Consider the following 24397-nt stretch of genomic DNA (forward strand, 5'->3'; position numbering starts at 1 on the left):
TGGAAGGAGGATCTTAGATTAATTGGCCCTGATACACATAAGCCCTTGTTATATGTTTTGTTGTGCGAGGAAGTGGTGAGAAATGTACCTGTAATTCAGTGATCACCACATGTCCCACAGCGCAAAACTACAAGTTTGCTATTGGGGGTTCACTGAGTTACCTCCAAACAAGAGCTGGAGGTAAACCTGGCCCCCACTGGCAAAAACAGCTGGTATTTCCGGCAACGGTATTACCGGAGCTGGAAATATCGGCAATTCCCCCCATGGTACTCCATGATCCAGATCCTTCAGATCCTAATGGATTAATTCCTTGAGTCAGCACAGCAGCTTTCAAATGGCTTTAAGATTTACAGCTGCAGATGTCTTCCTCCAGCTGGCCTCCAGGATGCAAGCTCAAGATTACTTCAGGTTTCTTGTTTCAGCTTCTGACAAGGAGTTCGAGGCCCCCTATTATACAAACCACCCCCATTCACTCAGGCTGAGCCAGGCTCAGCCAGCCAATTACACACATGATAATTCATGCAGGCAGCACCCAGTCAGGCTCACAGGCATTCAGGCTATTCACCAGAAACCAGCCACCCACAAAACAGGATGTGATGTGAATTGGAGGCTACTCCCCAGCCTTTCAGTGCACTGCACTGCATTCATTCCAGTTTCAGTCACAGCTAACTCGGGCATTGTGTCACAGAACCAAAACCAATTTCCTTAGAGTCAGCCAAGTGCTGTGTCAGCTCAGGAGAGCAGGCATCATAAATAGATTCCAAAATAAACAGATTTATCATATCTTCATAAGTGTTAACTCTGTAACCCTTAACCCACCCATCTACGTTTTTCAAGCAGTCAGTCACCCAGGTAGCTCAAGGGGCACCATCATGCTTTTTGAGGGTTCTAAACCTCTTAAGATACTGAGAAAGGGTCTTCCCAAATCTAGCTATCAAAGCTAGCTTCACAGTTTCATACTCCTTTCTGTCTATGTCCTCCAACTCCATTACCACATCAGTTGCAATAGGGGGTAGCCTAGAAAAAAGCCAAGGAATCAGTCGATTCCCTGTAATTCCTTGAATCCCTTAGTTATATTCAAAAGCATCCAACCAATCCAAAATATCAAGCTTAACCCCTTACATACTTACTGCATATTTGGGCATGCAAGGACTCTTAGGACTGGAAGACCTAGAAGACTCTGTTAGAGAACCAGTTTCAAGAGACATCTTTTTCATTTGAAGTGCATGATTCAACACCATTTCTCTGAGTTTAAGTTCTTGATGTTTGCTTTCAGTTTTAGCTTCGATTCATTTAAATTCGAACTCAAGTCTCATTCTTTCCAAAGAGACAAATCAGGACTTAGTGATGGACCTGATGGGGTCTCACTTGTCAAAGGTTGGGGCCTATGAGCAGGTAGTGGTGAGGCAGGGCCTACATTTGGAGACTCTTCTGCCTCATCTAACTCATCCATAACATTAGAGCTGGGCTCTGACATATTATCATCCTCATCAATATTTTCCACATTTGCTGCAGGGGTAGGTGTTTCAGACCCACTCCTCAGACTTTGGTAGACCAACAACTGTTCTATCAATTCAACCTTTTTCCCTTTTACAGTGAGATTCCTAGCTTTATACATATCTCTCAATTGATTAACTGTTAAAGTGACTAGGGTCTCCTGTCTGTAGCTTTCCATATTAGTCATGATAAAACAATTGCTTCTCTAGTGTTGCTTAGCCTTGTGAGGGTTATTTCAACAAATGCAAGAGTTGTGCTCTAAATGTAACAGGTATACGTTATCCTTGCCACTGTACACCAGTGTTAGGAAGAATAACATGCAGTACCCTTGGGGAACACTACTTGCAATTAAGACTACAAGTGTCAGCACAATTTCACCTTTGGTACAAGCCTGTTTTACACAGTTATGTGGTAGCGATGGCTGAGCAGCCAGACTTATCTCAAGAGTTGAGTGAGCAGTAGAACAGGTTACAAAAAGGACCAACAAATATAGTAGTTCAAACAAACACTTACTCAATGTTTTTTGGTAAAATAATATACATTTATTTACACAGTCAGTTTGAAAACATTATACTAGCAAGAGCAGCTCAATATTATATACTAATATACTACAAATACACAACCAATAAGTTACTGAGCAAGTTCAGCTCCCCTGAAGTGGGAGCAAAATGGCACTTCAGATACCTTTAAAAGTGATAAAAAGACAAGGTTATAAGAATCAACAGCACAAATACTTTCATAGGCAGGGCAAAGGGTTTCAGTTCACTACAACCAGCAATTCAATTCAATAGACCTTGGCCAAAGTCAATGGTTCAGAGTCTTGTATAGGATAGCACAGTTCTGGTGGTAAACGGTTAAGTCTTTGCCACGGTTCTTAGGAAAATTTGGCTAGGCGAAAAGTTAGACACATGTTTAGGGAAGGACAAGCCTTCAAAGTCATGAAAGTTTCACAAACTTTCTCTGTGGCTAAAAGATTTACAGACCGCGTTTGCACAGTACCTTTAAAGTGAAGAAGAGCTGTAGCTGAGGCAGTTGTTCCTGGCAGTTCGAGCAGATCTCGCTGTTGCTGAGCTTCAGTCGTAGGGACAAGAAGGAGGACATCGGGAGGTTCCTGCACTGCCCAGCAATGAGGCCACAAGCTCAGCAAGATGTTGGTTTAAGGTGTGAGTGCCTTAAAGTCCACAAGCTGGTTTCCTTCCACCTGGCTATCTGGTTTTCAACATCACTCTGAAGAAAATTCAACCAGGATGGGGACGGTGTCCATATGGCCTGCGAGTTGGTTGTTCCCACCAAACTCAAGGGAAGAAGTTAACATTGAAGGGCTTCTCTGTCGATGGAGTTTCAGGCAATTCTGACATGCAGCAGGGCTTCACCGGTTGTCCAGGAATTGCAGCAGTCCTCTTCCTTCAGCTCGTCTTCGGTTCTTTTGTTCCAGTGGTTGACTCTGCTTTCCAAGTCCCAGAGACCTGCTTTTAAACAGTTTTCCCCCATTAAATTCCAGCCTGTCTGTCACTCACACAGCAGCCTGGCTGTCCTTGCTGGACAGCCAGCCAGCCAATCATGCCAGAGTGCATTCAGGTCCCCTAGGAGACTAAGCACAGGGAGTTTCGGGCACCTCCCTCCCAGCCTGTCTATCCCAGACACTCAGGCGCCAGAGGTTTAGCGTGCAGAGACAAACACAAGAAGGACCTTTCCTAAAAGAAATGGCAAAAAAAAGTTGACCAGAGTCTGTTTTTACAGATATGTCTTGAGCGCCACATTAAAAAACATGGCTGACCCGATTTTTAGCTACCGTTGTTCGCGGTCGGGAAAAATCATGGTTGTTTGATCTAAACCACTGCCACCAGCAGGAAAGGAAAGGGTAACATGTGACTGTTATACGAGTATTTTGACTCAGGGGAAGCTAGCCAACCCCTCCAGCACTCTATAGGATGATAGTGTGTGCTGGGTCTGTAAATTTAAAGAGACTAGTAAAGTCCATTTAACTTTACATGCCCTGGGAGACAGTAGTCAGTCCCAGAGAAGGTATTTAAACTTAGGAAGTCTAAAAGACATCCCTGTGCCACTGCACTGAAGGTTCTGTGTGACACACAGAAAAAGATGATGGCTATGGAATTGTGTTAAGACTTCATAATCAAAGAACACAAAAGTAAAATGCACATCAAAATACATGGAAGATTGGGAAAAAAGGCTCACACTCTTCCCAGGTAAAAAAAAAAAAAATCATAGAAATCCAGCAAAGTTGCTGGGGGTCTCAAAAGGTAAGGGAAATTAGCAAATTTTAAGAATCCTCCCTAACACCCGCAAGACGGAATGCATATTTAATACTCAATCCATTCAGGTAGGCTCCACTCCAATGGTGTACCTACAACAATCAGCTCTTTGGAAGGCTCCAGCCAATCTGGCAGTAGTCAGCCCAAGAGCCAAACATGGTCTTTCCACCCAACAACTGTTCAGGGAAAGGGAACAAAGCCTGGGCTTATCATGACTTTGAGAAACATGGGGGTAAGGCAAATGAAACTAAGAGGCTACCAGTGTCCATCTTGACTTTGTGTAGGAATCCATTGATTCATATGGGAGGGCCTGTGCATCCCAAACCAGGTGGAGAGCTAGAGCTATTGCCAAATCAGCATGGCTGCCACCAGCCCATACCCTGCTCACATGTTCCAAAAACATAAACTAGCTTTACAGGGTTGTACCCATACCCATGGGTGCCATAAGGGTATCCCATGGGTACTATTGACCAAGAACTAAATGAAGAGGTGCACTGCCAGGGGTCCAGACTGGAATCCTTTGTGGACAATAAGCAGAACACACAGGACAAGGAGGCCTGGTTCCTCCAATGCATTTCCAGCATCACACAAGGCATTGCCATATTTGCTCCAATTTTAGAGTTTGGGATTTAGGCATAATTTATCATCACCAAACCAGGGATGCTCCAGTGAAAGTATTTGTGATTCTGACTCAGTGGCTGCAACTCTGGCAGTAATACACCTGCCATCTTCTTGGATGTAGATAAGTGATGGTCTTGACTGCCAACATGTTCATAAGCATGCCAGGGTTAGTAGGAGTCATGCTAATAGATGGCGCTTTACTTCAGCCAAAACACATTCTGTGTGCATTGGGATGAAAGAAGTGTTTGTGGTAAATTGAAGGCGCTACATTTGCTTTCAGCAGCGGTATCTTAAGCAACAAATCACAAAGGTGTGCCGGATAAAATATCAAATGATCTGCAATTGCCATGTCACCAAGTGGAAGAAGACCCGTCCAATGTCTCGTTGGGAGAAGTGGCAGACGTTTTTCTGAGTGTTTCCAATAATGAGCTGGGAGAAATGATACACTGTACAGAAGTGCAGGATATGGCACATTCTTGATCTTCTGTTGCACCCTACATGAAGTGACTGAGAATCATGATGATGATGATGAGCAATATAAAATGTGACCTAGCCCAGGCAGGAAACAAGGCATGATTTCAGACACCAATGATCCCAAGGAAGAGAAGGATGAGATCAATGCCTCAGTCACATGCTGGAATGAAGAAGCTACTATCCCAACTTTGTACATGGATTTTCAAAGAAAGCCTGGCAGATCTGGAAGTACAAAATATCAGTGTGTGGCAGTCACTTCACCAGCACCACCCCAACATATCTGCATCAAGGTGATCGTGGGAGGGTATATCTTATTGCCCAAAGAAAAAAATATATAGGTGCTCCCGTAGGTACATGGTGTAACGTCAATACAAGATGTAAAAGACTTGAGTAAGGATTTAACGCCTTCCATTCACATCACAACACATATTCATTCATTTGTATGGCGTATAGGAGGGGGGGTGGGAATTCAACTGGCATGTTTGCAGTCTCCATGCCTCTCCGCCATACAAATTATCCAGCATTTGTGCCAGCATGTGCCAGGCTGTCTTTACTGATTTTGCACAGCAGAGTGCAACAGTGCAGGGCAAAAGGCAGTGTCCACACGTGTATGCTGGCTTTTGCCCCACACTTTTGCACTCTGCCATACAAATAACGAAAATTCAGCAGCCAGAGCCTGCGTATGCACCAGTGCATGCACACAGTTCCCCAACACTGAAATTATGGGGAACTAGAAAATGAGTCCCAATGTGTGTAATGCTTTCTTATAAAACAAAGAATGGGAGCATCTCACCTTCTGCAACCTGTTCTGCATAACTGTGGGTTGGAGAAAGGTGAGGACCGATTCCACACTATTACCTGAGAAAAGATTGCTGCTGTAATTTAGCGGTAGTGATTGACTGCAGTAGTGACTGAATGTAAAAGTATGCGATAACATCAGTATTTCTGTAACCACTGTTCTTTTCTTGTGTCATGCACTTGCTATTTTGGGAAAAGAGTAATGCGCACAGAGACACTTTCAAGGCAGACAATACCCTTAGATATGTTTTTCAGCCTCTTCCTTTGATGCAAGAGCTGCAAGCTTGAGCGTGGTTTGGCTAATCCAGCCCCTTCTACAGGAAACCGGTATCAGGTAATAATATCCCTATATATATGGTTGCTTTATTTAATGTTGCTGGGAAAATGTCGTGGCAACATTATATAGGTGACCATATATATAGGGACAGGGGCAGGCGGGGCGTGCGGGGTGTCCCCCGCTCCCCATGGAAAGTAAAAAAAGGGTTTAGGGGCTGCGGGGGTGTCGCCCGCATGTTCCATGTAATAATGTCCCCACAGAAAATGGCAATTTTTCCGTGATTTTTTTGCATTACAATATTTTTGAGGGGACATTATTACATGGAACCCAGGAAACCTAGACTCATACAATTTAGAGGGCGTGTGGAAGTATGTGGAACATTGAAGCAAATGTGATTTGCAGGTGGAACATCTTTTAAGCTTGCTCACACAGCTTGGCCCAGTCATGTAGTCTGTGAAAGCTTGCAGTTATAAATACAAATAAAACTAAGAACCCCATTGTTTTGAATTTTCATTTGCCCCATGTAAATAGGGTGGCTATGGAAAGGCAAGACAAGGTGTGAACACAATTAACAATTGGGCTACAAGGGGGGCAGGGAAAAGGAGGAGGAGAGGTGTATGGCTAGGGGCAAAGTGAGAACGAGGACTGCCATCCACAGAAGAAATTGACACATTTGCTAAAATAAACATTTACATTTTTCAGGAAGTTGAGAAATTGGGCAATTGCCATATCTTAAATGCAGTCTTCCTCAGCAACATTATCTAATCACATAGTCAAGTTAGTTTCAACTTGTATCATTTGCAGTGGTGCCTTATGATGTGCTTTAACTGCTTGTTTGTGTTTTTATAATATTGGAATTAATTTTGCTTCAGAGAACATACTATCAGCCCCAGGCCATGACTGGCGAGATGGCAAGTTTGCAGAATGTACAAAGTATGTTTTTCAAGCAGTCTTACTAGACTATGGGTGTAATTTACAAAAAAAGTGCTACAACTGCACAAGTAGTTAGCGTGATAAAGGACCTTGCGTAGATGGAAATAATAGCGCTGGGAGGTGATTAATTGAATTAAATGCACGCAGAAACCTGAAGTGCAAAGATTAACAAAAAGAATATAGCAGTGCGTCGGACCCATGGAAAACAGTAATCAAGGATTACTTACCCACAATCACCATTGCTCCCACTCCACTCTTGTGACTGACAAGTCCTACCACTGCACTAAATGGTGCCACAGCCCCCTAACTTAAGATAGCACGCCTGTACCCTCACTAAACTGCGCCTTGGCCCCCTAAATTAAGGCAGCATCCACGTACCCCCAGTAAGCTGTGCCCTGGCCCGCTAACTTAAGGCAGCACCCACATGCCCCCATTAAACTGTGCCTCGAGCCCCCCAACTTAAGACATCACCCGCATACACTTACTAAACTGTGCCTCAGCTGCCTAACCTAAGGCAGCACCCACATACCCCCACTAAACTGTATCTCAGACCCCTAACCTAAGACAACAAGACAACACCCACAAGTCCGCCCTCATCTCAGTACCCCCAATGATCTGTGCCCCATCCATCTAACCTAAGGCAGCACACACAAGTCTGTCCTTATCCCTGTACCCCCACTGATCTCTGCCACAACCACCTAACCCAAGACAGCAGCCACACCTCCACCCTCATCCCAGTACCCACACTGATCTTTGCACCAACTTCCTAACCTAAAGCAGCATCCACAAGTCCACCCTTGTCCCAGTACCCCAACTGATCTGTGCCCCACAACCTTAACCTAAGGCAGCACCCACAAGTCTACCCTCTGCCCAGTACCCCCAATGATGTGTAACCCAATCCCGTAACCAAATGCAGCACCGACAGGTCTGCCCTTGTCCCAGTACACCCACCAACGTGCACCACCAATCTGCATCACTCTACACCCATATTTCTCCCACACAGTGCTTGCCAAAACAAGGTGCCACATCACAATCACACACCAGGCATATATCACCCCAATGCCCACACTTACTCATACAGTGCACAGTACTGACATCAGCACTCATTGAACCATTCTGCTTACCGAGGTCCATATTGAATCCCCAGACCATCTAAGTAGACCACATACACTCCCATGTAATTTGGCCACAACAATAGTCTAACAGCAGGTCACTGGATGTTCCCCCATGCCCATTGCATGATGGAACACAACAATTGTACTCCCAGAGATGCACTAATCTTGTTGCCTATTGAAGAGAGAACAGTTTGCTGGCACACCCATAAACTGTTGGGAAAAGGGCAGTGTCACATACCCAACAGCAATCGATACTTACACCCATACACTGACCCTCAAAAGTCACAAACAGGCTTGCGGGTCCTGGTCAGTACAATGGTTGTATCAGCCTTATAACCATTGTAACACCAACAACACTTGGCAGCTATGCATCATAAGCACCCATGGCCCGGTTCACTGTGGAGCACTTACCTTCCTCAAGTCCTCTGGCCTGTGTCTTCCATGAATTGCACCTGGTAGACATCCTCCTCCAGAATGGTCACTTGAAAGCAGTGCTGGTGAATCCAGGAAAGTCACCCTGTCCATGGCTTACCCTTGGATCACACTCAGCTGCAGAACAACAGTCAACCAAAATGTCACAGCAGCTACGCTTTTGTCCCACGATGGTCAGGTGACATAGTCTACATGTGTGGTGTGTAGCCCAATGAATCAGGGTGAGAGCACATCCCTCCCCCTCATCCCCAATGTAAATAAGCAATACTCATACCTGACGTGTGAGCACAGCCACAAGGACAAGCAAGTGCCAAATATCCACGAAAATTGTGGATGAGGCATAAAGGAACACAATGTCTAGAAAACAGAAATCCTAAGAAGTGAAACATACCTTCCATCTTGAAATGTCTCCCCAAATCATCACCATCGGACACACAATCCAAAACATACTGAAAACATACCCAGCCAAAACGGATACACCAACAGCAAAAATGCAATGCCCTTGCACCATAAATAGCATTAGGTAACCATCCCTTGCAACCTCCACACTTGTGATACCCCCTTCCCCACTTGTGAAACACATGTCCATATGGACAACATGTTTGAATACGAAGCAGTTAGACATTTCCTAAATAGAGCTATTAAGTTCTATTGATATCATCCATGTAGGGAGATCAGACCTAATTCATATCTAATCTAGGCCATAGGAATGCAATTGGATAGATTTAGGGTTTTTCGCCAATATTTCCCTTCTAATTTTGTCCGGACGGTCTCATGTATTATTTCTTGTGTTTCTGAGGCATATAGCAGCATTGGTGTGGTTTTCTGTCGGTAATAAGTAAAAGCAGATATGATGGAGAACTTCCTGTATTTCGATAGTATGATGGTTGTCTGCGAGATGGCAGCCCTCAGCTTATTTTGCAAAACACATAAATAAGCTTTGTTATTTTCTAGATCACTATGAGGAAGGCCTAGATAGATATACTGATTATCATCCTCCAGGTCACATTTTTGTAAGGTCCATTTGAATGATTTGCTGTTCTTGAGCGCTCCATTACAACACATTATTTTTGTTTTCTCTACGTTGATGGTTAGCAAATTAGTTTGCACGTGGGAACCTAAGTCACTCAGCATTCTTTGTAGCCCTAGTGGAGTTTTTGATAGTAAAACTAAATCATCAGCATACATTCATTATTGAACATGGTGGAGGCCCAATTTTGGGGCATCAATGATGATATTCGTAAATGAATTTATCAAGTCAAAAATGAAAAAAAGTGAAGAGAGCTGAAGTAAGGATACATCCCTGTTTCAGCCCTCAGAATATTTTCATGGGGAAAGATATATGACCTTCAAGAGTGGTTCTGATTTGAACTGTGGTGTCAGTGTGTAAGGACTCAATAAAAGAGCAGATATAAGAAGGGCAAGCAGCTCAAAGTAATTTATCTATGAGAAGTTCTCTAGACACTGAATGAAACGCTGCCCGAAAATCCACATACGCCATGTATAGAGGCTGCTTTCTTGAGGTCAAATGTGCTTTGATAGCTGTTATCATAATCAGATTAATTGCTGTTCCTAGCCTCACCAAGAAACCAGTCTGAAGCGGATCTCGTTTATCATCAGTTATCGACCAGATATTGAAGTTTAACAGCAAAAATCTTTGCAGGCGCATCTAAGAGAGCGATTGGTCTGTAATTGGAAGACGAGGTTCGGTCTCTTTTTTTTAAAATATGGAGACTATAATGGAGCAGCGCCAAGAATCTGGTATGATGTTAGTATTTATTATTTGAGAGAAGACATTATACAGAATCAAGGACCACAAACGAGGGTGCCATTTAAACATTGCATTGTTTAACCCGTCAGGGCTGGGGGCTCTGGAGCTACTCGATTTCGGAATAAAGTATTCAATGTCTTCTCACAAGATCTTTAATTTAATATCAGGGGAGGGAGATAATGTTGATTGACAATGTTTAATGGTAGGGCAGCATATAGCTCGGAATAAAAATGTTGTCCATTGAATCTCCGACACCCTGTTAATTTGGACTGAAGTTTGATCTATTTGATTGGCAATGTTAAGTAGTGTCCATATTTGGGCTGAATTCTTGGCAAGAAGCAAATCCTCACCATTGTGTTGATAAAGTATGGTCTTCCTGGATCTTATCCAGTTCATATACTTGCATTTGAGGGTTCTCAATGCTATCACACGCTCTGAAAGGTTGTAGTGAGGGGGATTTATTTTTATTTTTTGGGTGAAAATCAGCCTTCTTTGCTTTAAATTCTGCATTGCAACGATGCCTATTTCGGAGGTTTGGATGAGCCCTATCAGTGGCAGTGCTTGTAAAGCTTTAGTAGGGCAGTATATGATTCGGCTTGAAAATTAAAACTAGTAGCCGCTCCTGTGAGCATTTGCAACATGTCCCTGTTTAGAAGCTCCAATTTCTGGTCAGTCCAATGAAAGTCATTTCTCAAATTATTGACAACTAGTGAGTGTTTATATTGAGGCCTGCTTGCTAAAATGGAAGGCTCAGTTATGACCCAATGTAGTGTCAGGATTTCGTGCTCACTATTAGGATGGTGAACAAAATCAAATCATGTTGCATTCGTGAACGTCACCCGATCCACAAAAATATAATCAATGGTGCTTTTGGTAATGACTCTACGCCAGGGGCTGCATGATGGAATGTCACCAGGGAGCGATCCATTTGCCATGACAAACTGCCTGTTAGTCATTAGTGAGATCCATCTTGAGCTCACTGGGTCATTCTTATATTATTGTAGTGGCAGGCATTGCAGGTTTAAATCTCCCGCTATAATGGTGTTTATGATGCAAGGGTCCTGGGCAATTATATCTAGCAGTCCTTCAGGGTCACAAAAAACTTGGTGTCAGCAATAGCAGCCAGATTCCTATAGATGTTGATAAGCACAACTACCGCCCTGGAATATGTTATCTTTACTAGTTGTAGGAATTGATTCAGCATTTCCCATGGGCTTAGAATGAGGCACAAATTGCATTTAACAGCCACCATTAGGCCTGAAGTTGGACAGCCTTTTAATGGAATCTTTGCTGGATGTAAAAGGATGGTGTGGTCATTCCACACCGACATCTGTGTGAGCCATGTCTCTTGAAAAAATGTGATTTCAAAGGTGTTGATTATTGCTGAACTGGTATTTAGAAGATGTTTAATACCATGTAAAGCCCAACTCAGTAAGGTAACAGGCCTTGAGTTGTTAACTTGCAGTTGTTATAATGGTGCTCTGTAAGCATGCCGACTGTTCATAGATTCCTTGTCAGTAACAGACCATTTGTGGGAGCTTGACTGATCATATTTGTTGAGAACAGCAATTGGTTAGATGATGGTCTATCTGAATCATTATCAAATATAGGCTTACTCATGATATTAATCACAGTAGGATCTTGGGCGATAACAAAGCCTAGTGCAAAGGGTTCCATCTTCGCTCACTAAATCGTGTTCAATGCAACTCCTGACGGAATCCAGTGCCTTATCAATTGAAAGGACTAGGTCATTCAAGATCTCCACCTGGTCGATATCATTTGTGGCTATGTCTTCCAAAGAGGGTACGTCACCAAAGATACTCAATACATTTGTTCTGCTAAGGTTGTATAGGGTGAACGGTGCTGGTCTACACTTCGTAATTAAGCATGATGTAATTTTGCTAAACGTTTCGGATTGTAGTCAAAATTCTGCCACAGATGAGTCTCGCTTTGTAAAACTGACATTTTAGAGGCAGTGTTTTGTGTTGCTACCTGGAAGGAGACATGATGATATTTTTGGAGGTGCATACTGGATTGTTCATTACCAGTGAGCTGATCTGTCATTCTCAAATACATCATACTATGTAGATTTCGTGGCAGAGGATTAGTCTGCCGGGTTGTCAAGTATGATTTTATCAATTTCTGAATTTTGGCTTGAATTTGAACCAATGAAAGTTCAGCCTGCACCGGTGGGACGGTTATATTGTTTCTGTTTTCTTGTATCATGGACATGGGAGTGTTTTGTTTGGCCAAGCTTGATGGTGGTGGAGTCGATCGCAAATAAGTAGATTCATATTGGTCATTCATTATGGCCATGACTAAATTGTCTAGTGACGGATGGACCTGTGGGGTGAAGGGATTTTTGATAGATACATTTATTTTCTTTTTGCAAAAGCTAGCTCCTTGTATTTATTGGCAATGACCACACTAGTTGTCAATCCTTGTTTCTTAGGAACGTTAATGGCTTGTATAAACTAATGTTTGTCTTAGGAAGTCTCCATAGGTCATTGTAGTTCTTAGTTTTCTTTTAAGCTACAAGCAATTTTGCAGATGAATCGGAAGATTCTTTTTTTTGTGAACATGCTATATGTCGATTGATCTGCCTCCTTGTTCATCTCTTGAGGCGTATTACTATTTGCTACACTCAGAGGAAAATCCAATAGGCAATTAGGTTTTCAAGCGAACGGATGATCGGCTTAAAAACAGGTAGGGTACCGCATCGAGATGATGAATTGGCCCGGCTCGTCTCCCAAGAAATGTGTAGACCTTGTCATACCATATGCTTCGTTCTCAATATCCAATGCAGAGTTTTGGGATAAATGGGCATCTTTAGAGGGAATGGACGTTTTTTACAACTTCCTCTATTTAAGTATTTGATTGATTTATGAGGATTGCTTTGAGAGCTTGGCATCCATAGACTCAAATAGTCTAGACGAGAAGAAATGGCCCAGTTCATTGCTGATAAGAGTGTTTCAAGTAAGGAGTGTGAGTCAAAGGATGTGTGAGTTTGTTTATGAGACATAGTAGTGTGATGAGAGAAAGGACGAGCGGGCAAACCTTTACATTGAGTTGGCCGGCAGAGTGATGGGGAAATGGATCGGGACTCATGATCTGAATAGTCAAACATGTTTGGCGATTGTGATAAGTTGCGAGTATTGGAGGGCAATGCCATTTCCGTGGATGAAACTGCTACAGAGCGTAAAACACAATAGAGTTTGACTCATTGGGTGTACAAGATATGGATAAAATAGGAACATCAATCTGCTCAGCCAACTGGGGCAGGTTTGAGTGAAGTACATCCCATACAGGTGGAAGATTTATCTTCAGGTTCAAGGAACGTGGCAGATCTGTTGCACCCTCGTCCATACAATACGGTGGCATAGGCCCTCATTAGGACCCAGGCGTTAAGGGGTTTACGGCGCCGTAAACGGCGCCGACCCTTATCGCCTGATTCCAAGGTCCCTTTGCGGGATGGTGATTTTAACGCCTGCTTTTTGCAGGCGTTAAAACCCATGCCGCAAAGGGACCTTGGTGCTAATTACGCCACCGTAATTTACGGTGGCGTAATTAGCGCCTTTCCCCATTCCCATTATGCCCTATGGGGCAAAAATGGGAATGGGGAAGGGTAAAATGGGAAATGGGGATTTGCCGCCCCACTCACCTTGGAATGGGGCGGTATATCCGCCATCCACCATGGTGTAAACGTAGTTTACACCATGGTGGTAAGGGTACGACCCAGGCGGTAACTTACCGCCTGGGTCGTAATGAGGGCCATACTCTCAAAAGCCAGCAACTGCAAGAGAGTCAGTTTGCTTGCTGTCGTTCAGGATGGAATGGGAGAGTGGTTTCACCGGAGTGGATTCTGCTTCAATGTTGAAATGGCTGGCATTGACAGACTGTTTAAAAGCATGATCTGGTGCCTCACGGTGCAAGCAAATGTCTCTGACATCTCCCGCTGGTGTTTTGTTTCTGAGAGCACGAGAACTCAATTTAATATCTTTCCTCGCTACGATATGAGGAGCAGACTGCCCACGAGGAGAGTTATTGGTGTTATGAGAATCTATGATAGCGTTAGTGCATCACGTCATGTCTGTTTTAAGATTGTACATGGCTGCAAATATATCGTAAAATCGGGCACTCGTAAATTGTATAAAATACTAACGAGCTTGTCAGAAAGGGGAGTAGAAGGCTCACTTTAGAACAGCGTGTTTCTAACCCGGAAGAGCCGATGGCAAGTTGCTAGCTGCACAGCTAAGCAGCAAACAGGCACTTTCCGGCATTTCCTTGGTTGCGGACGCGCTGTTGTGTTCACCTGTCTCTATTTGTTGGAATGCTGTAATTGGGGTGCGGGCCTGTGATTGAACATAGTAAGAACTAGAAATGCAGTAAATCTCTGTAAATAGCAAAGAAAGATAATAATATTACAGTCTACATATGCACCAGCAATGTTTAGCAATGTCTAGGTAAAGTCCATATGAATGAATTCGTACCAACAAAATAGTCCACAGCAAGGAGCTCACGGAGAGGGAAGTCTGTATCGGCAAAGCAACACTTTCTGGCACTTCCCCAGTAGAGCGCGTGCGGTTGCCCGTGCATGCTTGTATTTGTTGCAACGCTGTAATTGGGGGCAGGGCTTGTGTTTGAACGTAGTAAAAACTACAAATGCAGTAAATCTTAACAAAATAATCCACAACAAGGAGCTCATGGAGAGCGAAGTCTGTAGAAGCAAATTGGCATTTTCCGGCACTTCCTCGGTTGTGCGCCTCATTTGAGGATGACTGGGGCACAGATGAGGACTAGTAGATGGAGCCATTGCAGTGGGTAGCAGCTCATCCCAGATATCAACTTCAACTGGAAGAGTGGCTTCCGTCTGGGTGGAGGTATCCTTGAAGGTGGGTATGGCTGCAGCAGGTGGCCTTGGTACAGGAGGTGTGCTGACCCCTCCACGATGGACTGCACACCCCCGTCTCAGTGCCAGGTGTGCAGCCTCCTCCTTCTCCACCTCAATCAACCCAGATACCTCCAATGTGCTCTCCACAGTTGAGGCCCCTGTGTGGCAATACCGCCACCACCCTGTCCCAATTCTGTCGAGGTGTCCACCACAAAGATAGAATCCTTGGACTCCAGCCTCAGCAGCTTTCCCTGATATTTGGGACTCTCCTCCAGCCACATCACCCTCAGATGTGGTGGTGACAACTGGGCATGGCTGGGATGTCTGCACCTATGTCTGGAGGCCTTGTCTGTGGGTTGCAGCTCCACAGCACAGCTTGTACCCTCTTCACCAGCCACAGCAACTATGGAAAAAGGAACAAAGAACATAGGTATCAGTCATCAGTGCCAACGCATCTGCAGTCTCCTCAATAGTAACAGTTGCATGCAGTCAGACTGAGTCAACAAGCAACTGTCTCACACACCCACACACAGGCACATGCCCTAAAATCGGAATGAACACAGTCACACAAGTGAAATCAAAATGACAAGTCTCAATGATGAGACATGCACATGTGAACCTAACACATTGATATGTGGCCACATACTTATGGAACCAACTCATCTCACATCACAATACCAATAATGCAGTGATCCAAGTTTATCTTGGAGGGAGGGCCATTTAAAAGACGCCTGGCCACATGTGTGTGTAGCACCATAAGCACATCTTTAATCAACCACATTTAGTAACATGCATCCCTGACGGTACAACATGAAAGCATGCAACACAGACTTGCACCCATTGCAGAAGCAGCAATGCAGCTGCTCCCAACTCCAACACATGCCAGCATGACATGCCATGTAAGGAATGTATGGACGTCATTCATTGGACTGACAGATGACAATGTTATCCAATGTGGTCAAACGCACACAATTGGCATTACCACAAATCCATACACATGTGTCACTCGCAGCTATTGCATTTTGTATTTTGTATTTATTGTGCATTTGTAAGGCGCTTACAAATCAAGTAAATTGTGTTTCAAAGTGCCAACAGGGCAACAGGGAGGGAACATGGGAATGAAAAGCAAATATAACAATGAAAGATAGAGGTGGACCTACTAGACCTTGTGAGCAGTCAGAACGTGCAGCTGCAGAGAGAGAGAAGGGATGAAGGAGTGGTGCATAAGTGCTTTGTGTTGCAACAAGGAAAGTGCTAGGGAGTAAGCAGCTGTTAAGTGACTGGGTGAGAGTGGTCAGCTACCAATAATTAATTAAGTGTAGGCCTGTGGTGTCATAAACCAGAGGGTACAGAGTGCTGGGAATGAACAGAGGCTGAAGGCGATTGGGTGTGGGAGTCCAGGGCCCTGGAGGACACATAAGGGCCCTGGTCACCAATCTCAGCAACTGGGGTGTTTATTAGAGAGGGGGAATGGAATGAGGAGGTGAAAAGGAAGGTCTTGAGGAGCTTCCGGAATTTCAGGAGATCTGGCTCAAGATGAAGAGGAAGGAGGAGGCTGTTCCATAGGAGGGAGTTTGCCAAGGAATGAGATCGGCCACCAGATCACTGTTTAGTGAATCGCATGACACACAAAAAGTTGGTGCCGGAGGAATGTTAATATCTGGAGGGAGAGTATTTAGTGAGAGCCAGTTATAGATAGCATGGTCTTCGGGCCCATACAGCCTTATGGATGATACAGAGGGATTTGAATTTGATTCTTGCAGCAACCAGGAGCCATTGGAGAGATTTTAGGGCTGGAGAGATGCAGTCCCTAGGCTTGAGGCCAAGGATAAATCTTACAGCCCTATTTGGGATTAACTGGAGGGGTCATAGAGACGAAGAAGATAGATTAAGGAAAGGTTATTACAGTCTATCCTAGATAGTAACAAAGCTCTAGAGACATTGATCAGCTGGGGGAAACTGAGGAAAGGAAGAATTTCTTTGAAGAAGTAGAGTTGAAAGTGGCCTTCTTGGCAAAGTCTAGAATGTGAGGTAGGAAGAAAAGAGAGGAATGGAACATAACTCCAAGATGTCTGCCTTAAGATGAAGGATAAGCAGGAGAGCCCATAGAAGATGGCCAGAGTGAATGGAAGAAAGAGGGAGCAGGAGTCCTAATATGAAGAATCTTAGTCTTGCTGGCATTGAATCAATGATCATTGGATGTAAAGCAGGGCTGGATGAAGGATAGACAGTCAGAACGGATGGGGGAAGAGGATCAGAGGAATGTTTGAAGAAGAGTTTTAGGTCATCTGCATAACGCTGGAAGTTGGGGTAGACAGTGGAGATGAGGTGTGCATGCGGAGCAAGATAGGTGTTAAAGAGCCAAGGAGAAAGGTTGGAGCCTAGAGGGACGCCCCAGGTAGAAGTATAAGCAGGGATGAAAAAGAGCCCAGAATAATGTGGGACAGATGTTCATTGAGGTAGGAGGTCAGCCAGTTGTAGAGGGGTATCAGACCCCCCTCAAACTAAGCATAGATTACATGATAGGTTGATCAATGGTTCCAGTATTGCAAAAATCAGAATTATAACGTTTTTATTTTTAGGTAAAAGGTACATGTGGGGCGACACATATTTTTGGGCTCAGAATGACCCAGGAAGTGAAGGGTGCCTGAGGTATTACACAGACATCATGAATATGTAAAAAGATATTCCGAAAACTGGATAGACAAGGAGTTATGCTCAAAAGCAAATAACAAATCACTGTTGGTAGCGGAACATCTAGGCTGAAGAGATTGAGATATTTCTAAAATGGATGCCAAATACAAAATGGTATCTTGGGACAGGCGCCAAAAGACCTGAATCATACTGATGTTGAATTGTTTTTGGCAGCAGTTAACTGTAAAATAAAGCACGTTGGCATGATATATTTGGAAATGTTGGCAAGGAAAGCAGACAATGATTGATAGTAAATCAGATAAAGGCATGGCAAAGCTACCAATTAGACAGAACAGCTGCTTACTTGGCAACAAATGGAATGAGTTCATAGAGTTTTTCACAGTATGAGCTGCCAAGTAAATTTGGCAGGACCTCGATAAATAGATAAGGCCTGGTTCTTGGCAGGAGTTGAAGGATAAGTAATTAGATCCGGCTGATTTCTCAAGTAAGCATATCAGTTTATGTGTCAGTCAACCCGTGCTTGCCAAAATGAGCTAATGTGGGCTTTGTGAGTGACAGATCCAATCAGAAGAAAGGAGAGCTTATATTAAAGCCTTATGTCACTGGAAAAAGCCTATAAAAGCAAGTGGATTGTAGCAGCTATGTGTGCCTTCCAGTGTGTCTTTTTGAATCTGTATTAAAGATGGCTGTGAATTTGTACCCGGACCTCCTTTATCTAGACCCCAGTGCCAGTGTCTACAGATGTCAAGTCTGATGAAGTGCTGAGGGTCTCGCTTTACACAATCCAGTGCTCGCTCCGAGATACCTAGGGTATCGGGAAGCCGTTTTATGAGGATGGAGTGGCTGACCACATCAAATGCAAAGAAGAGAACAAGTATAATGAGAAAAACTGGAGAGTTGGAGTCAAGAGATACAAGCATTTCCTAACAGGTGTTCAGAAGAGCAGGTTCCATGACACAGGATGCTCAGAATCCAGATTCATAGTTGTGTAGGCAACCAACAAATTCAGTGTGCTGGGCCAGTTGGGGGGAAGACCAGAGTTTCCCTAGAATGGGGCTGATAGATATGGGGCAGTAGTTGGCAGGATAAGACAAGTCTGCAGAAGTTTTTTTTTCAGGAAGGGCAACCAAATGAGGGCTTGAGGAAGGAGGGGAAAGATCCAGTAGCAAAAGAGTGATTGCAGAAATCAGAAAGTGCAGGGGCCAATATTGTCCTTAATGGTTCTGGAGGAACAGGGAGAAACCTGTTTGGAGGAAGACCTTCATGGAGTGTACAACTCTGGTGACCTCATCAGGTGTGATCAGAGAGAAGGAGCAGAGAAAAGTAGCTGGGGGATGTGAGACAATAGGAGGCAGTAGGGTAGAGTAAGGGGAGGGGGAGAGGGACAAGAGGGTGCGCAGCGTGTCCTGAGTTTTTGCAGTGAAGTGAATGGCCAGTGCATTGCAGAGGGCCTGGAGGGAAGAGGTGAGGAGGAGACTGCTGAAGGGTTGGGTAGTTCTTTGCAGATTTTAAAGAGTTCAGCCATGTTGTTGGATGCACAAGTAATACAAGCCTGGATGTGGGCCCTTTTCTTGGAGCAAATGGAGAGTTGGTATTGCCTTTGGAGCAGGCGATAGGCCAGTTAGTCAGAGGGCGAGCCTGAGGACTGCCAGTTCTGTTCCGCAGCTCTGCACTTACGTTTCAGGGCTGCAGGTTCAGAGTCATACCAGGTGTTATGCTTGGAGGCATGTTTCAGGTGGATCCTCGTGACTCGTGCAAGAATGTCAAGGGCATTAGTGATGGCAAGATGGAGTATGCTCAGAGCTGAGTCAGAGGTAGAATCTGCATTGGGGAGAGAGGGGGTGAAGGTAGATGCGAAGGCAGCAGCTGACACTCGTTTCATCAGATGGATGTTCGTGAACGAGGTTGTCAGGGCTGGGGGAGGTGTGGTTAGAGGGCCAAGAGGACCCAGGTGAGAGGATAGGAGAGAATGGTCTGACCAGGAGAGTGGGGTGATAAGTGGGGGGGAGAGTGAAAGATCAGTTTGGATGAAGGCATCAAGAGTGTGTCCAGCCAAGTGGGTAGGACTAGAAGGGAGAAGCAAGGTGCAGAGGTCCCAGAAGAGAGTGGATGTTGTGATTGAGTATTCAATTTGGATGTTGAAGTCTCCCAGAAGGAAGAATTTAGAAGTGGTTGTGAGGAGAGAGGAGGAGATATCAGCCCATTCTGACAGGAACACAGTGGTACAGCCAGGTGGTCTGTAGATAGTGGAAATGGTCAGAGAGGAGGTGTGAGAGATGGCCAGCTTGCAAATCTGGCTCTCAAAGGAAGAGTAAGGTTGGGTGGGTATGAGGGAAGAAGGGACCCACTCAGTGAAGATCCGAGCATCTTGGCTCCCAGCACGGTTAGGGCGAGGCTTAGAGATGTTCTTAAAGCCATCAGGGAGAAGGGAGTCAAAAGTAGTGACTGAGCTGGCATTGAACCATGTTTCTGTAAGACGAAGGATATTGAGGCAGATGTCAGAAGAGTGTTTGATGGTAGAATGTCCATTATGTGCGGCTAGATGCAAGAGGGCACCACCTTTGAAGGTTTTTCAAGGAGAGGTACAGGGGTGTGGTACACCATTCGGAAGGGCAGGGCAGAAAGAGTGCACGAAGGGGAGGCAGGTGTCGGAAGGAGGTTGATAAGGCACGGCAGGTGCAGGTCAAAGAGGAGGAAGTTGGGTTGAGGACCCTGAACCAAGATAGTCCCATTGTGATAGACATTAATGAAACACCTTGATGCAAAGCCCACCAAGAGTACTTCCCATCTGGTGCCACCACTAATAGGTGAAGATGTGAGAGGAGAGAGAGGAGAGATGAGATGCAGAGTCCATAGATCTGGAGAGGGGACAGAAAAGAGGATATCAGTGAAGATCTGTCTGGAGGTTGCGCTGACATAGGTGTGTCAATCTTCTTTCTTCCATACTTCGTGAGGGTGGGAGGATAGGTGATAGTTTAGCAATTAGAAAAGATAGGGGAGATGGTGAGTGCTGTAGCAGCGGCAGAGGATAGGACGAAGAAAGAGGTGGGTCTTCACAGTATGAGCACAAACTCACCAGGCAGCCTAGTAGCCAAGGGGAGCAAGTTAACAGATGCACTGGAAATAATGTAGTACTGCAGTTGGGTGAAGAGATTAAACAAAAAAAAAACACACCAAGCTTCGAATTTGCACAAGAGACACACAATGCAATTCAAAATGGGGTGCAGAGATATAAAAAAAACACCAGGCTTCAAATTTGCACACGATACACACAAAGCAATGCAAAATGGGGTGCACAGATGTTAAAAAGCACACCAGGCTTCGAAATTGCACAAGAGAAACAGAATGCAATGCAAAATGGGGTGCAGAGATGTTAAAAGAAAGAAAAACACCAGGCTTCAAAATGGCACAAGAGACACAAAATGCAATGCAACATGGTGTGCATAGATATTAAAAACTCACCAGGCTTCGAAATTGCAAAAGAGACACAAAATGCAATGCACAATGAGGTGCAAAGATGTTAAAAAACACACCACGCTTTGAAATTACACAAAGAGACACACAATGTTTTACTATTTGGGATGCAGGGATGTTGAAAAACACACCATGCTTTGAAATGGCACAAAAGACATGAAATGCGATGAAAGAAGGACTAAGTAAGATTAAGTAAGGCAAGGGAGGCAGGCTGGTGTATGCACAACATCGTTCAACATTGAGGTTAGAGGAGAAGCAATGACAATTGATTGGGGATGATGCAATCATAATACACTATTAAAACACTCAGAGGAGGAGCATATGCATGTACCTCACATGGCTGCAACATCTCAATCTGACAACTGTTCTCATCTGAGGCTTTGCTGTCAGCATCATGCACACAAGTATACATTGTCAACAAGATCTGACAGAGCTCATCCCCACACCTGTCCACTGTACAGATGTGTACCATCACATACTCCCAGTGTTGGCATGAGGCTGCATGCCATTTAAATATTGTGCAACAGACATGCAGTGAAAAGAACTGACTTGTTCAATTCATGCATATTAATGCAGGACACACAAACTCTGCGGAAATGTTCACTGTCTGAGCACTCACCAGCAGCTTGAATACGTGTCTGCAGGTCAAAGGCCAGGTCATGTATGGCTGGGTTTACCCTTTAGAGTACCCGGAGGTGGTGGGGTGAGTCCCAATGGCGGCATGCAGAGTGCACCTCCACAGAAGAACATGCCTCCAGCGCTGCCTTCACCGTTGCCTAACTCTGGGTGCTGAGGTCATTCCAGTACTTCTTGTTGTAGTCCATAGTACGAACTCCCATGGCATCTGCATTCATGGAAGCTGTGATGTCCACACCGATCCTCTGAAGCCCACACGTCCAAAGCTGCATTTGCAGATTGAAGAAGGAATCATAATGGGGCAGGACTTGCTCACCCAGGATGCCAACTTCTGCAGCAGTGAAGTGTATATCCCTCAGTCTTGTGTTGGTGTAGCTGTTCGATGTTGCAGACATGGCTTTCCTTGAGGCTGGTGGGGTGAAGCTAGGCCCTGATGACACATGCTGTGCAATTGTGGTGGTGGTTCTGAGATGAGGGAGTTCTAATATGGCAGATGAGTTGGTCACAGAGGGTGACAGGCGAGCCACAGGAGAACAGGGAAGAAGGGCATACCAGGCACTCCAAGGCAGTGCTAGTGGTCAGCAGCCAGTGATACACAAACAAGCAGCAGGTTTGGAGGCAAAAAATGGCAGGAGGAGGCAGGATATGGCACAAGGCAGGAATAGTATGAAGAAGCAGGGGTCTTCCATACGTGCACGAGGCAGCAATGTGATAATCCGCAAAAAGGGCCTAAGTGCGTAATTGATGTGCCACACACAGCTCGCCTACACGTGAACGCTGAATAAGATTTGCCCTCCTTTTTGGAGGAGGAGACATTTAGGGGGTGCAATGTGCATTTCCTGGTGTGGACAGAGGTGGCGACATTTAGGGGGTGCAATACATATTTCCTGAAGTGTGCGGAGGCCGTGACATTTAGAGGGTACAAAGCGTATTTCTTAGCATGCGCAGAGGCGATGATATTTAGGGGGTGCAATGCGATTTTTTGATACCTTGCTGTGAACCCCACTTGCACCATGAGTGGGAGCGACAGAACAGGCAGCACCCCACGAAATGGCACAGTTGAATTAGAAGGGGCCACGATGGAAGATGCACTTTACAGATGAGGAGCTGAAAATCCTCACTGAATATATTGACAAACAGCAGGTTGACCTATACCCTTTGGGTGGCAATAAGTTTCATGTGGCCCAGCGGGGGAGGATGTAGCAGGAGGTCACATATCACATCCATGCCTGTGGTGTGGCGAGGTGCACTGTGGAAGAGATCCCCAAGAAGAGGGGAGACCTCATGCGACAGACCAAGGAGAAGCTCGGCAGCAATGCGGCCTTTGCCCAGGCTACTGGAGATGGATCGCCACATGTGGAAGAGCTGATTCCATTTAAGAGGATGTCATTGGACACATCAGCTGCGATCAGGTGGTTGGTGTGGAAGTCATGGATATCTATGCAGCCTAATCAGGTAGGTGCTATATGTGCATGTCATGTATGCCTCCATCCACACATGTTATGCTTTTAAATGTTGTGGTAGAGTTGTCTGTGTTACCTCTGACCCATCCATGAGTACTACATTGATTTCTTTCATGGCCACTACCATCACATGTTGTGCATCAAACAAGGTGGATGTTTGAACTCTGTGAGCAGTTGTCATTGATCTTACGGCACACATTACTGTATTCATATATGTTAAAGTATGGTTTGTTAGTGGCATGGTTGACATACAGAAGGGGCTCAGCAATGGAGCAGGGACCTCCATCTGTCTACTGTTAGACCTTCCACTCTCATACACGTCTGTATGTATGTATGGACACCTACTCCTCCAATCCATGGCATGATGTAGGGCCCAATTTGCACCGACATGATTGCCCAGGGCATAGAATGTGATCCACCTGTGCCTTACGTATGTCAGAGTGCCCAGTTTCAATGTGTGATTTATCTGTGGCTGGCCCTATTGTGACTGTATGCATTAGTATTCACATATGCATGTTCAGCCAAGTAGGTAGGCCTCTGAATATTGTTGTGTGACTTAGTGCAGCTGAGGACTCATTGGATGAGAAGGTGGAGTGGGAGCGGGACGAGGATGAGGCACGACCATCCACCTGTGCATCCAAGGGTGCAGAACCTGGTGGAAATCCCCTCGTGTTGCAGTCCATCATCAGCACACTTGCCGACACTTCAAATGATGCTACCAAATCTTATGTGTAGGCCATACTAAGGGACATGGTGCAGGGTCCACCACTAAGTAGTCCAGATGCCATGAAGTTCATTGAGTTCCTTGAGGCTCCTGAGTTAGAGGAGGTGAGCCAGGAGACCCTGGGTATGGCAGTGGGAAGCACTGTGTCAATGGTGACTTTAGTGTCTGCGAGTTTGCCTTGCCCATCATGGAACAAGTTGTGGAGGCTGGTGTCAGTCGGACGGTTGTATACTACCACCCAATGACAGTGCACTCACTGTGATGGACCTGGGCATCACAGCTTGGTAGGCCCCACACATGTGATGGTCCTCTGACTGTGGGACACTCAGAGTAGGTGGAGCAGTTGTTGCGTGCAAGTGCCAA

The sequence above is a fragment of the Ambystoma mexicanum genome, chromosome 6q (genome assembly GCF_040938575.1).
Source record: "Ambystoma mexicanum isolate Mex_15411 chromosome 6q, UKY_AmexF1_1, whole genome shotgun sequence".
NCBI lineage: Eukaryota > Metazoa > Chordata > Amphibia > Caudata > Ambystomatidae > Ambystoma > Ambystoma mexicanum.